Genomic DNA, 14,244 nt, shown 5'->3' with positions numbered 1-14,244 from the left:
AAGAAGAAGAAGAAGAAGAAGAAGAAGAAGAATGCAGAATGAGTTTGCCCTTTTGCTTTTGTTGTTCTGAGCTGTATAAATTTCTCAGCAATATGACAAAATACTTGATAAGAACCTTATGGATGAGAGGTTTATTCTGGCTCATACTGTCAGAAGGTAACAGTCCAGTCCATCATGGCGAATGATTCATGGCATCTAGAGTGTCCTTGTGCTGGTTACAGTGTGTGCTATAGCTCCTCCCACTGCCATGAACCTGTAAGCAGGAATAGCAGGCCTAAAGATGAGAGGGCAGGACAGTAACTTCAAAGCCCTACTCTACCAGCTAAGCATACATCCACAGCCACCCAAGACAGCACCACCGGCTTGACTCAGGTGTTCAAGCACATGAACTTAATGGAGATTTCAAACTTAAAACACATCACGGGCCCTTGGCCATTTAAAAGATGCCAACATCATGTAAAGCATGTAGGCTGGTGGTTTCAATACCACATTCTTCCAAAAGCACCCTCACAGAGATGCCCAGAAATTATACTCTACCAGCTGTTTGGAAATCCCTTAATCTAGTCAAGTTGGCTCCTCAACTTAACGATCCCAATAAATAAATCATCTTGTGGAAATATAGCAGTGGAAGGCATTCAGAGCCTTGTTACTGCCATTGCCAGGGCCCAGCTGGGGTGTACAGCATCAGTTAGGGGTGGAAGAAGCCTATTTATGGAAATGAGAGATGCAGGCCCAAACAAATACAATAAAATGCGAAGGTGGTAACCAGGGAATTGGCAAGGGGAACCTGGGATCCTGAAAATCCTTCTTGTGAAGAGTTGGAAGCTTCATCCTGCAGGTAGTGGTTGTGCTAATGTGTGAGCATTCATGTGTGTATGTGCTAATGTGTGAGCATTCATGTGTGTATGTGCATGCATGTGCAGCATGTGCATGTATGTGTTTGCATGTCTTTTTGTGTGGAGATCAGAGGTATACTGGCTATATTCCTTAGCTCTCCACTATATTTTTTGAGACAGAGTCTCTCACGGAACCAGGAACTCGCTGAATCAGCTAGGCTGTCTGGCTGGCAAGCCCAGGGACCCTCCTTAGCACTGAGATTGCAGGCCTGCACTGCCATACCTAACTCTTTATGTGGGGACTGGGAATTGAGCTTGGGACCTCATACTTGTGTGGCAAACACAGAGCCGTATCCGCAGCCCACGCACTGATAAAGACCAGCTGAGCTCCTTCTTCCCAACTCTGTCACAGTTAAGCTCTGGTGACCTGAACTCCTGGTATGTGGAGACATACCAGGTCCGTTGTCTCTCACCATCACATCGATAGCACTGATCCCCTAAATGGTCTCTGTGGTATTGCTTTCTTTCCTCTCCAGCTTGATCTCTGTGAGATAATGCCACTGCTAAAAACCCTCTAGTGGCTTCCGTCTGCACTTGGAATACTGTTCGACACTTGCTTAGACTTCAAGGTCCCGTGTCCCCTGACACTGCTCCCTGCAAGCTCAGCTCCTGCTGCTCTCTGTACCATTTATCTGTGGACACACCAGAGCCCTCCATGTCCCTCCTCCAGCCTCTGTCTCTGTAGTGTCTATAGCCTGAAGTCCCTAAATAGATCCTTTCTCCTCCTCAGCTCCAAGCCTCAGCTAGAACATCAGTTCTTCTTAGAGACACACCCTGTCCACTTAACCTAAAGCAGAAGCCCACCTTCAGCCTCTACCCACCATGTTTCTTAGCATCGTATTTATTCTCTTCCTGCCTTTTAACACTGTCCAAAAAATTTTGGGATTGCTAGGGATATCCTACATGGAATTATCATGTTGTGTCTACTCAACTGTGGACTACTATAGGGAGAGACAGTGTAACACAGTGAGTAGAACATTTGCTCAGCATGCAGAGTCCTGAGTTCAATCCCTAGCAATGGACAAAGTGGAAGTGGTGGTACATGCCTGTAATCCCAGCCCTAGGGAGGTCAAGGCGGGAAAATCTGAGATCCGGGTCATCTTTGGCCACAGTGTGAGTAGGGAGTGTGCTACCAGCTTGGGACTCATGGGAACTCAACTCAAGAATCTAAAAATAAGTACAGTAAAGAAAAGAAAACAGGAAAAAAAATCACCAAGGTCTTTCTCCATCCTTACATTCTGTTCGTTCTGACATGCCCAGACACATACTCTACTTGACATTTCTTTATAATCCACAAAACAAACTCAGTTTTCCAACACACCGAGGACACATGAATACTTTATGAAAGCTGTTTTGGAAGGTAGGAAAGAAATCCACATCAGAACTTTACTCAAATTCTTCTCGCTCCCTCAGGCCCCTTCATCCTTCTTGACAGAGAGATGTACCAGGCAATGCCCCCACGGCTGTGAAGACAGGTTCCAATGCTAGGATTGCCAGTTCCTCTCCTTGCTCACTGCAGGGTCTTAGGTGGGCAGGTGTGGCATAGCCTCTCTGTCTCACTCTCCTTGTCTGTGGAGCTGGGATGATAGTACTAACCCAAGGGAGTTGGTAGTACTCAAATGTTTTAAATCTTATTATTGTTTTGTCTTCCCCAATCCTTTCCAGACGTTGGGGCAATTACAACGCCATTTCATTTTGCATCTGTCACTCAAGAAACGAAAACCACTTGGTTGGGAAATTAACCACTGACATCGCAACCCACAGTAAGACTCACCGAGGTTAATGTATTTAATAAGTGATGATTTCTCTAGACAGGATTCCGTTGCTTAGAAATAAGATTAATTTTTGTCTCTAGTTCTTATTCACACTCTTTCAAGTTCTCTTTATAACTGAGACACACACACACACACACACACACACACATGTGCATCTACACACACACACACACACACACACACACACACACACACAAGAGTGTGTATAATGTATACCATCATGAGCACATCATACAAGTTGGTTGTTTAAAAACACATGAGGTGGTCTAGCAAGGTTGGCTAGGGGGTAAAGGTGCTTGCACTAAGACTGAGTGCTTGAATTCAATTCCCTGGTCTTACATTGTGGAAGGAGAGAATCAGCTACTGCAAGCTGTCTTCTGGACTTCCTATGTGTATCAGGGCATGGATGTGTGTATGTGTGTGCACACATGTGCACTTGTGCAGACACACTAAAAATGGGTTTAAAATGTATTATATTTGTGTGCTTGTGTGTGCGTTTGTACGTGTATATACATGTACCCACAGAGGCCAGAAGAGGTAGGTGTTGGACTTCCTGGCGCTGTCGTTAGCAGGCATTTGTGAGCCTGCCCTACATGGGTGGTAAGAGCTGAACTCAGGTCATCTGCAAGAGCACTTTATGCTCTTTCTCACTAAGCTTCTTCTCGAGCCTGTAAAAAAGTGTTCCAAAAGAAATAAAGGTCATCACATCTTCGATGGAAGATGGTGTGAATAGAAACCAGTGGCTTGTTTGCTTCTTCATATTTTAGGAGCAAGAACTAAAAACCAAAGGGTTGGGTGAGTGACTCAGTATGACTCAGTTCTTGCTTCACATGCATGAGAGGCTGGGTTCAGACTTCCTCACTTAGGTCAGTGAGCTGTCCAGGTAAACGTGTTGCTTGTGTTGTTTTTGCCTCTTCTGTCCCTCCCCTGCTCTACTGACCTTATTCCTGATACTAGTTTCAGACTCTCTAAGCCCTCTGGATGTGTCTTACCGTTTCTTCCTGGAGCACTACCTTGTTCTTCCTGGCTGCATTTACTACAGAGTCGGGTGTGAAAGTGAGATTCAATTCTACTTAAACTTGTTGGGAACTCTTAGTAGGTAGACTTGAAGATCAGGGAGGATGGATGCCCCCTGCCTTTATTTATAATCAGCCTCAGCCTCCACCCCTTGGCTCCTGGTAACATACTGGTTTTGCAAGTGGAAAACAGTGAAGGGTAAATGAAGATAGAAAGTCATGGTCGCCCCTCCTTAATACTTAGAACCCCACCCCCAGACAATAAAGCACAGGTAACTAAAGGCTGCTGGGAGGAGAGTTAGCCTCGTTATGGGTTGTCTAATGTATCATGGTCAGCCCTGAAACCATGTGCATAAAATAACAACAAAATGGACCCAGCAGGTTGTGTGTGTGTGTGTGTAAGTATAGAAACTTTTATAGATTTATTACTTTTTCTTTAATTCTTTGTAATCAACCCTCCTACGTGACTTTTGTTTGGTCAAAAGAATGTGATCTGAGTCATCCCTCTCCCTGGCCCCGGGTAGAGACAGGACTTTCTGAACTGCCAGGAATATTTTAAGATCACTGCCCAGAAGGATCTGGAAAGAAGGAAGACATTATTGTCTCCACCCAAATGGGCCTGGTGCTGATTAGCTCTGACTATCAACCCGATGCAGCCTAGAGTCACCTCAGAAGGAGTCTCAGCTGGGTGGCTGTTCAGATCAGCTTGGCCTCTGGGCTTATATGTGTGGGGACTGTCTTGATTATTAATTGACATAAGAGGGCTAATCCCGCCACTGTGGGCAGCACCATTCCCTAGGCAGCTGTTCCTGGACTGTATAAGAAAGCTAGGTAAACATGTGCCTGCATGAACCAGCAAGCAGCGATCCTCTATGGCTTCTGCTTCATGTTCCTGCCTTGACTTCCTTCAGTAGGACCTTAACCTGTGAGCTGAGATAAACTCCTGTTGCTTTGGTCAGAATGCTTTACTTGAGCCACAGAAAGGAAATGAGAGCAGCCTGTCAGTCACCTAGACAGGCAAGTGTTTCTTGGGAAAGCTGTCTGTTCCATAGACTTTGAAAAACCTTATAAAGGCTACCTTACCATGTGGGGTAGCATGGCAGTCGTTTTGACGATTGTGCATTCTAATCCCGTAAGTGAACTTCTCTTTTCAGTGGACCCAGTGGTCACTGTCCACCCTTACCTTGTCAGTGTGGTTTTGTGTGTGTGTGTGTGTGTGTGTATACGCGTGTGCGCGAGTGCGTGCTCAGTGGTTCCTTTGGCCACTGACCACTCTATGAGTGTAACTATTCTGTAATAATCTCTTTCTGTTTTCAATACTATGTTCTATATCTGGTCTGAATTCATTTGAAAGAGATCACAGGACTGTGGGAGGCCCTGGCGACAGTAAGAACACTTCCTGCTGATAATGTCTGTGTTGTCTCGTGTTCTACTACAAATGACACTACGTTTGATTGTGTAGCTAAGGTAGTTATATTTGGGATCTGTCTTCATGCTTGGTTTCCCCTCTTGAGATTAGAGGTGATTTTGGAGGTGGCGCGTTTGGCTCTGTGCTTTTCTCTTTGGGGGATAACCCAGACCTAGAACTTCCTATAGAGCAAAAGATGACCTTGGGGTTTTGATTCTCCAGTCTTCACTGCGTGGTGGGATTACAGGAGGGCAGCGCACCGCATTTAGTCTTCATGGTGCTCGAGACCGAACCCACAGCTTTGTACATGTTAGGCATGTGCTTGACCAATTGAACCACAACACAACCCACTAATGTGAATTTTGTCTTGTGTGTGACTCTTTTGCCTGTGTGGATGTATGTACGATATGTATGCACAGTGGCCCACATATGTCAGAAGAGAATGTAAAGTTCCCTGGATGTGGAGTTACAGATGGTGTCGAGTTACCGTGTGGCTGCTGGGAACTGAACACAGGGGCTCTACTAGAGCAGCAGGTGGTCTTAGCCACGAAGCCATCTCTCCAACCTGCTATTGACCATCTATTTACAGAGACTGCTGTCAAACCCTTCTCTTTGAGACTTCATGCTGTATTCTTTATAGGATAACAACAGCACGAAAGTCTTTAAAATAGTTTTATTAGTTCTTTGAGAAAATTGTACAACCCATTTTGGTCATTTTAATGCTCTCTTCCAACTCTTCTCAGACCAGGTTCCCTCCTCACCCAACTTTGTGTCCCCCCCTTGTTAAACCCATCAAGGCCAGTGTTTGCTGCCTAAACGTTCTTGGAAGTGTGCATTGCCTGTGCCCTGGACAACTCTCCGCCCAACCTTACCTGCCCTCGGGGGTTGGGGACAAGTTGGTGCAGAGTCAACCACACAGACTCTGGGAGCAGGTGAGAAACGCTGCAGCTAGCTCATCTGAACACTGCTGCAAGCTCCTTTCATACCCTCTACCCGCCCCCCTCTGGTCCCAAGAGAGCATCTTTTAAACAGCAGTTCCTGATTGGCTGGCATTATTTGTACCAGCAATCCTTGCTCTTTCAGGCAGTCCTCAATTAGGTCCTCATGGCTCTTATCCATGCTGTCACAAGCACTGTGAGTTCCTGTGCACAGCTTCCATGCTGTGTTTGGATGGCAGTCTCCCTGTAGTCATTTACTGCCTCTGGCTCTCACAGTCTTTCTGCCCCGCTCCTTCTCAATAATTCATGAGCCTTGGAGGGAGGGGTACAACATGCATGTTCCATCAGTTGTGGATCTCTGTGTTAATCACTGCCTACTGCAAACAGAAGCTTCTGTGATGAGGGTTAAGAGATGCTCTGGCCTGTGGGTGTTAAGAATACATCGCTAGAAGTGGGTTCAGAACTGTGTCTGTTTCCTGAATGGTAATTGTAGGTTCTCCCCCAGGGCCTATGACCCTACAATGGTCCTGGGCATGGGCTTTATCTTGTGGAGTGGGTCAAACCTGAGTCTTAAGCTGCTATTGCAATCGTGTTTTGTCTTCTTGTTTTCTTCATACAACTCTCTTCTGCTCTGTGTAGGCATATCCTGTTTTGTACCCTTTAGAGAATATGAGGTTCTCTTTTCAGTTTTCCCCTGAGTTTCTGAGAGAGCAAGAGAGCGAGAGAGAGCGAGAGAGAGCAAGAGAGAGAGAAAGAGAGAGAGAACGAGAGAGAGAACAAGAGAGAGGGGGGCTCTCCCCTTTCCATACTGGATGGCACTTGTTCCCAGGGCCTGAGTTGTGTGCTATTCTCTGTATAGCTGTGACTACAGAGGAGACTGCTGTACACTGTGACAACTCTCCATTACTTTCAGCACCTGTCAGATTCTCTCCCAGACCCACCCACCTCTGGACATCAAGTTAGGACCGTCTCCCCACATCAGCACTGTCCTTTCCTCTGTTGCACTAGGCTGGACTGCTCTCTTCTCCAGCCGCCCCACTCTGGTCCTCTTTGATGCCCTCTGCAGAGCTGAGTGGTGCCAGAGTCCTTACCGACAGTGTCTCCTCTCCCTCTCACCTCTCATCATTGCCTCAGTAACTCTAGAAGCATCTCTCAGAGCAATGTGCTGATGAGGGACAAGGGGTGGGGGTGGGGTAGACAGAACATAGTTCTTTACAAGCAGCTGCTTGGCTGTCCAGCTGTTTAGTGGTCCAATCAATACAGATTTGGGGTTCTGGAGTCAGGATCAGGCTGTGGGGAAGGATATCAGGGTGAGGATCCTATCTCTGCCTCCACTGTGATAGACATGACTCATGTCTGCCTCTCATTGGCCCTCTCAGTTGATATTCCTATCTTCATCAGCATCATGGTGGGAAGTTAGGAATTTTGATGAGTGAAAGCCACACTGACTCCTCTGAGATATTTACCTCTCTGGGCCACATCTTGGTAAAATTAGGTTCTCTGAGAGACTGTAAGCGGTGACCACGGTGGTCAGTTAGGAAGGAGCAGACGAGAAGAGGCCAGAGTGTTGTCTCTTTGAGAGATAATGACATCAAGGACCTATTAAGTGAGACAGGTGACCATTTGAGCTGTGATGTAGACTAGAAAGAATATTCTGGCAGACAGGGCTAGAATGAGAAGCCTCTGAGCATTTATGGTTGGTACAGAGGACAGAGATGGGAGGAGGCTGTCTTAGAGGACAGAGATGGGTAGGAGGCTGTCTTAGAAGCATGCTTAGCCTGATGCCTGGTGAACATGGAACCCAAAGATTGTATGTTAGCATTTCACAGATGCAAGTCACCTCAGCTGCTGCTGCTGCTTATCCTGGTGGTGGAAAGAGAGGCGTTTACACAGTGGGTATCAGGTCATCTGAGGGTGTCACATGACTCTAGGACACAAGATCTGTAGATTTCCCAAAAAGCATGGAGATGTGAGCGGATGTGGTGATTGGGAAGAAATTGCTCCCTAGATAACAGTCAGCACCTTTGTCCATGCACCCTGTTCCAGAAGATGCCTTCTCCCCCGTAGTTGCCCCATCTCATCAGCTCTGTGCTCACAAAGTCCTTCTCCCTACCAGGGTCCCTGGAGCCCCTTGGCAAGGTGGACACAGGGCTCGTTTCAGACACTCTCATCTATAAACATCTTAGAATCTGCTCAGGAAGTCAGTGGGGGGCTCGGGGTGGGAAGGTCTCCGAGACCACCACAGCCAGCAGAGTGATGATCTACGGGAGGTAAGAGTGTGGTTTGGTTCAACAGGACTCATGAGATGGTGGCGATTCAAACTTCGGGAGTCTGATCCGGAATAATTTATTTTAGTCATGTTTAAGCACAGCACAATTCGTTAGAAATTTTTTCCTGAAGATAATTGACTCAGTTTCATTTGCATGACAAAGCTTAAGATGTGGTTGACTACATCCAAACTCCTGTAAACTTTGTGTGACATTTTTCATCAAGATGAGTTTTATAGATTGACTGAGAAAACCTGAGCAACATCATGAGAATGGTCTAGGGGAAGATTGGGTGTGGCCTCCACCACACAGATATTGCATAGATCATCAGGCTGCTGACTGCCTCCACCCCCAGCAGAAAACAGTTATACATTTCTCCTCTTGAAGAGACAACCCTGTGTGTTTAACATTCCTGGTTCCCCTGGTGCTTATCTGTGGGCACAAGAACCTCTGCATCTCCAAATATTAGTACTTCTCCAGTACTTCCATGTTGAAACCTGGTCACCAATGCAATAGTTAAGAACTGGGCCTTAGCAGGTGATAAGGTTGTGTGGGCAGAGAATTCAATGCCCAAGGAGACTTGGGGCTGCCTTTTTGCCTCTGTTTATTTTTCTTTTTAGTGTAGTGTGTGTGTGTGTGTGTGTGTGTGTGTGTGTGTGTGTGTGTAGGTTAAAGGACAACTTTGTAGAGTCTGATCTGTCCTTCCACCTTAATGTGGGTTCCAGGGATTGATCTCAGGTCACCAGACTTGTAGAACAAGCACCTTGACCTGCCGGTCCACCTCCCTAGATATCGTGCTTTGGGTTGAAAATAAAGGATTTTCCCTAAAGCAGTGGTTCTCAACCTTCCTAATGCTGCAACCCTTTAACACAGTTCCTCACATTATGGTGATCCCCAATGATAAAATTATTTTTGTTGTTACTTTGTAACTGTAATTTTTCAGCTGTTATGAATCATAATGTGAATACCTGATATGTAGGATGGTCTTAGGTGACCCCTGTAAAAGGGTCTTTGACCCTCAAAGAAGTGGGGACCCAAAGGTTGAGAACCACTGACCTGAAGGTGCATGTGTTAAGTCCTTGTCCATTGGGTGACACTGTTCCTGAAGTAGGACTCTGGGACTAGAGGAAATAGGTAGCACACCAGAGAAACTTACACTAGGTCCCCAGCTCTTCCTTTCTGTTTTCTGTTAGCTGTGAAATGGGTCCCTTGTCACATGCTCTTGTTGCCATGATAGATCCTCTGCTTCACTACAGACCCAGAGACAAAAGATCCATCCAAAAATAAATCCTTCCTAGGGGTGTTTCTGTCAATCATTTAGTCACAATTGTTATGCAAAAACAATAATACATTAGATAGGAAGACACCGTCAGCCTTGGTGGCATGTGTCTGAGTCTGAGTGACTGAGCCCCATGGAACTCTAGACAAGTTGAGCTGTTCAGAGCCAGTAGGGGTCTGGGGATGCCCACAGTCCCCCCAAATCTCTCTTCCTCTCCTCTGACGTCCTCCCTCTTCTCCAGATTATAGGCTTCTTTAAAATGATAGACTTCCAGCCACAGGAGGCAGAGGGAGGTGGAGCTTGATGAATTCTAGGCTAGCCTGATCTACATAGTGAAATCTGGTCTCAAAAACAAAATATAGGCATTCACTTTCCCACCCCAGAGCAGGCTCAGGCCATTTGGCTCACACACTTTCTACCCAGCCTTCATAGTAGCTATGGCTTTTCAAGGTACAAAGACCACAAAACAACAACAACATCAACAAAACCTCAGGACAGTTATTGAAGGGTTTTCATACTGAAGTAGAAGCTTTCTGTTCATACATGTCTACTTAGTCAAAAATAATAATAAGAAGAAAAGGTCAAGTCTGAGAAACCATGTTAGCAATGTGTGCTTCCAACAAAAAGTTCAGAATCTATTACTTATGCCAACAAAGATGGAGACCAGCAGCAGAACAGAAAGAAGGGCGCAGGAGATGGCTAAGCAATGGCTAGGAAAGAGAACATCTGTGACCAATAATAACCCTGTCAGTGTTTGCTCAGCCTTGGTCCGCACTAGAGAGACACAGTAACAAAACCAGGACAGAAGAAGCCAGATGTTCCTCTCCATCCTGTTTTCTTCAGCAAGGGATTTCCTCTAAACACTAGGCCCTCCGTTCTTCCTCCCTCCCTCCCACCAAGATGGCAAAGAGGCTGGGCACGGGGTGGACATTGTACCATGTATTTTTCCTCTGTGGGAAACTCTACTGAAAAAAAGATCCTGAATGCAGAAGTGTAGTCTCTCTTCCTCTCTGGGGAAAGTTCTCTGTGGTAGGTAGGCTTAGTCTTCCCTGACACCCCCCCCTCACCCCCCCACCCCGTTCTAAGGTCAAACCGGGGGAGGTGGTTGGGTCTCTGTCTCTAAACCACTTGTCTTATTTCCCAACTGGCTCTTAGCCTGGCCAAGAACCAGCCCTGTTGGTTGGCCTCCTTAAAACCTACAGCTTTATTGGCAACAATGGGGAATAGACTTTAATGATGCCGCGTGCCCTCGGGGATAGAAACCACAGGACTAGGCAGGGCCGCTGAGAGAGTAAATTGAGCTGTAATTAAGCACAATTAAAATGTAAAGATGTGGATTCCTGGGGTGGCAATCCCTCTTTTGGAAGGATCTCCTCACTCACACGCAAGTGTGTGTTCATTCAACACTGTTTATTAAAATAACTCAAGAAACATCTCAGATGTTCTCCAGAGGCAGAATGAACAATGTAGCTACTTTATACAATGGAGTGTCACACAACACTTATTATCTATCAATATAGATATGTTAAAAAATATTTAATGTTGGGGCTGGGAAGATGGCTCAGCAGGTAAGAGCACTTGTTGCTCTTCCAAAGGACTGGAGCTCCATCCCCAGCACTCAGAAGGGGAGGCTCATAACCGCCTGTCACTCCAGCTTTAGGGGACCTAGCCCTCTATTCTAGACTCCACAAGCACCAGCACACACGTGTGCATGTGTGTAGTGTATGCATACATTCACATACATAAATAATAAAATGAACCCTAAAAATACTTAGTGAACCAAAGCAAGTTGCTGAAGAAAACATATTGTATGATCTCATTGAAATAAAAGTTGAAGAATCAGATCGAATCCTCATGAATGTGTCTGCTTGGTACTGGGTGCTTGTGGTCATACACGGCCATATAGAGCCACTGCTCTATCTTGAACATGTGAGAATCAAATGCATTTTGATATTCTGAGTTATTCTGATTTTAGAGTCCTCACATGGGCTATGTATATATGATATGTACATATGTATATATGATAGAACATACCTTTATCAAGGTAAGGGGGGAGCATAAACCTTGTTCACCTACATTAATATTTCAAAGTGAAATACTTAATATTCCAAACTAAAATACAGTCATTGAAAGGCAGACACCTAAAGTCCATAAATGACTTTGTGTCTGTTTAGATTTTGTTCTCAAATAAGTCATGAATTTACAAAATAAATAAGCAAACAGAGCCTCATTTGTATCTCAGACATTTGTGGGGTTCAGATTTGTGAATAAGAGGGTGCACATCTACGAGTAAAATCATGCAGATGGGTTGGGATACAGCCTGACAGTAGATTGCTCATTTGGCATGAGCAAGATCCTTGGATAGGTTCTGAGCAAAATAAATAAACAAATACTCCAACGTGCCATAAATAATAAATGAAGGAATATGAATAAAAACCGGTCTGTTCAGACTATGAAGCTGTCTAGCAGGAGGAGGGACTCTCCAGGATTGGGGCTGTGTAACGGCTTTCTACTTTTTCAAGGAAGTACCTGTGGTGAGATGCTGAGATTTAATAAAGATTAGTGGTATGAACAAGAGCGTCTTATTCTTTACAGAATCCGCGTGTTTTTAAATGTGCCACAGTAAGAAGTATTGAGCCTTCATAGCGTCTACCCAGAGAGATAAAATGAGTTTTCCAATCACTTGCCTAGTTGGTGATAGAACTAGAATTTAAATTCTATTTTTTTTTTTAAATCCAACTCATTCCACCGGGAGAATTGAGATATTAACCTCTTGTAAATGAAGGTCTATGAATCAATGAATTAAATGTCAGTTATTTTCTCAGAAGAACCTACAGTGTAAATAACGTGGCAGAAAGTAGCTCAGATTCCTACTGCAGCAGAGCCCAGAGGTAGCAGGAGCTTTGCCTCCCCCCCCCCCGCCCCCCGCAAGCCCCATCCCCGTGGCAAGGAGCTCACAGCCCAGAGGTAGCAGGAGCTTTGCCTCCCCCCACCCCCAAAAGCCCCATCCCCGTGGCAAGGAGCTCACAGCCCTTACCCCATTAGTCTCTCAAAGTCGCCTTACTTCACTGCTTGGCACTTCAGTTAGACTCCTTCCTCATTCTTGTCTTCTGGGACAGAGAGTCTGCTGCTGACATCTCTGACTTTTGGGGATTTCCTCAAGGTTCCTCCTTCTGTTCACCAGCACGGTTTTTAGGAACAGGGAGCTTCAAGAAAAAGCACACAATGGAGGCACCTCCTTACTGCACCCCAACAATCTCAGGCAAGGGATTAAAAAAAGAAGAACTCCAAGGGCAGAAAGCATAAGACACTGGGCATGGGTTACATGCAAGGCTCTGTGCCGGGCACTGCTGTACACTGCAGGTGTCATGAATGGAGACCTGGAGACTCCTGCGTAATAAAGGGCAGGACTTCAGCAGCTTTGTAGTGACTTCATACCGCAGCCAGAGGTTGTAAGAAGAGGTGTCTGAGCCTTCTTAGGGCGTGGGTCCTCCGTCGTTGTGCTTAGTTCCAGCTGGAAAGCTTCTCCTTTGTCCCTGAAGGTAGCATACTCTGGATCCCCTAGCACCCTGATACTGCCTGTGCCCTGGACAGCTCTCTGCCCAACCCTACCTGCCCTTGGGGGTTGGGGATGAGCTGGTGCAGAGACAATGATACAGACAATGGGAGCCGGTGGGAAACACTGCAGTGAGCTCATCTGAGCACTGCTGCAAGTTCCTGTATTTTTATTTTTATTTTTGTTCATTCATAGTTCTTTCTTTTTTTATCGGATATTTTCTTTATTTTCATTTTGAATGTTATCCCCTTTCCTGCCCCCCCCAAACCCCCCATCACATCCTACCTCCCCCTGCTTCTATGAGGGTGTTCCTCCACCTACCCACCCACTCCCACCTCCCCTCCCTCAGTTCCCCTACACTGGGGCATCTATCAAGCCTTCACAGGACCAAGGGCCTCTCCTCCCATTGATGCATGACAAGGCCATCCTTTGCTACATATGTGGCTGAAGCCATGTGTACTCCTTTGTTGATGGCTTAGTCCCTGGGTGCTCTTGGGTGTCTTGTTGGTTGATATTGTTGTTCTTCCTCTAGGGTTGCAATCCCCTTCAACTCCTTTGGTTCTTTCTCTAACTCCTCTATTGGGGACCCCACTCTCAGTTCAATGGTTGGCTGCTAACACCTGCCTCTGTATTTGTAAGGCTCTAGCAGGGCCTCTCAGGAGACAGCCATATCAGGCTCCTTTCAGCATGCACTTCTTGGCATCTACAATAGTGTCTGGGTTTGGTAACTGTATATGGGATGAATCCTCAGGTTGGACAGTCTCTGAATGGCCTTTCCTTCATTCTCTCCTCTACAATTTATCTCCATATTTGCTCCTCTGAGTATTTTGTTTTCCTTCTAAGAAGGATCGAAGCACCCACACTTTGGTCTTCCTTCTTCTTGAGTTTCATGTGGTCTGTGAATTGTATCTTGGCTATTTGGAGTTTTTGGGCTAATATCTATTTATCAGTGAGTGCATATCATGTGTGTTCTTTTGTAATTGGGTTACATCACTCTGGATGGTATTTTCTAGTTCTATATATTTGCCTAAAAATTTCACAAATTCATCATTTTTTAATAACTGAGTGGTACTCCATTGTATAAATGCACCATATTTTCTGTATCCATT

The sequence above is a fragment of the Mus musculus genome, chromosome 1, assembly GCF_000001635.26.
Source record: "Mus musculus strain C57BL/6J chromosome 1, GRCm38.p6 C57BL/6J".
NCBI classification, from domain to species: domain Eukaryota; kingdom Metazoa; phylum Chordata; class Mammalia; order Rodentia; family Muridae; genus Mus; species Mus musculus.
The sequence above is the reverse complement of the archived record's forward strand: the minus strand, read 5'-3'. Positions refer to the sequence as shown.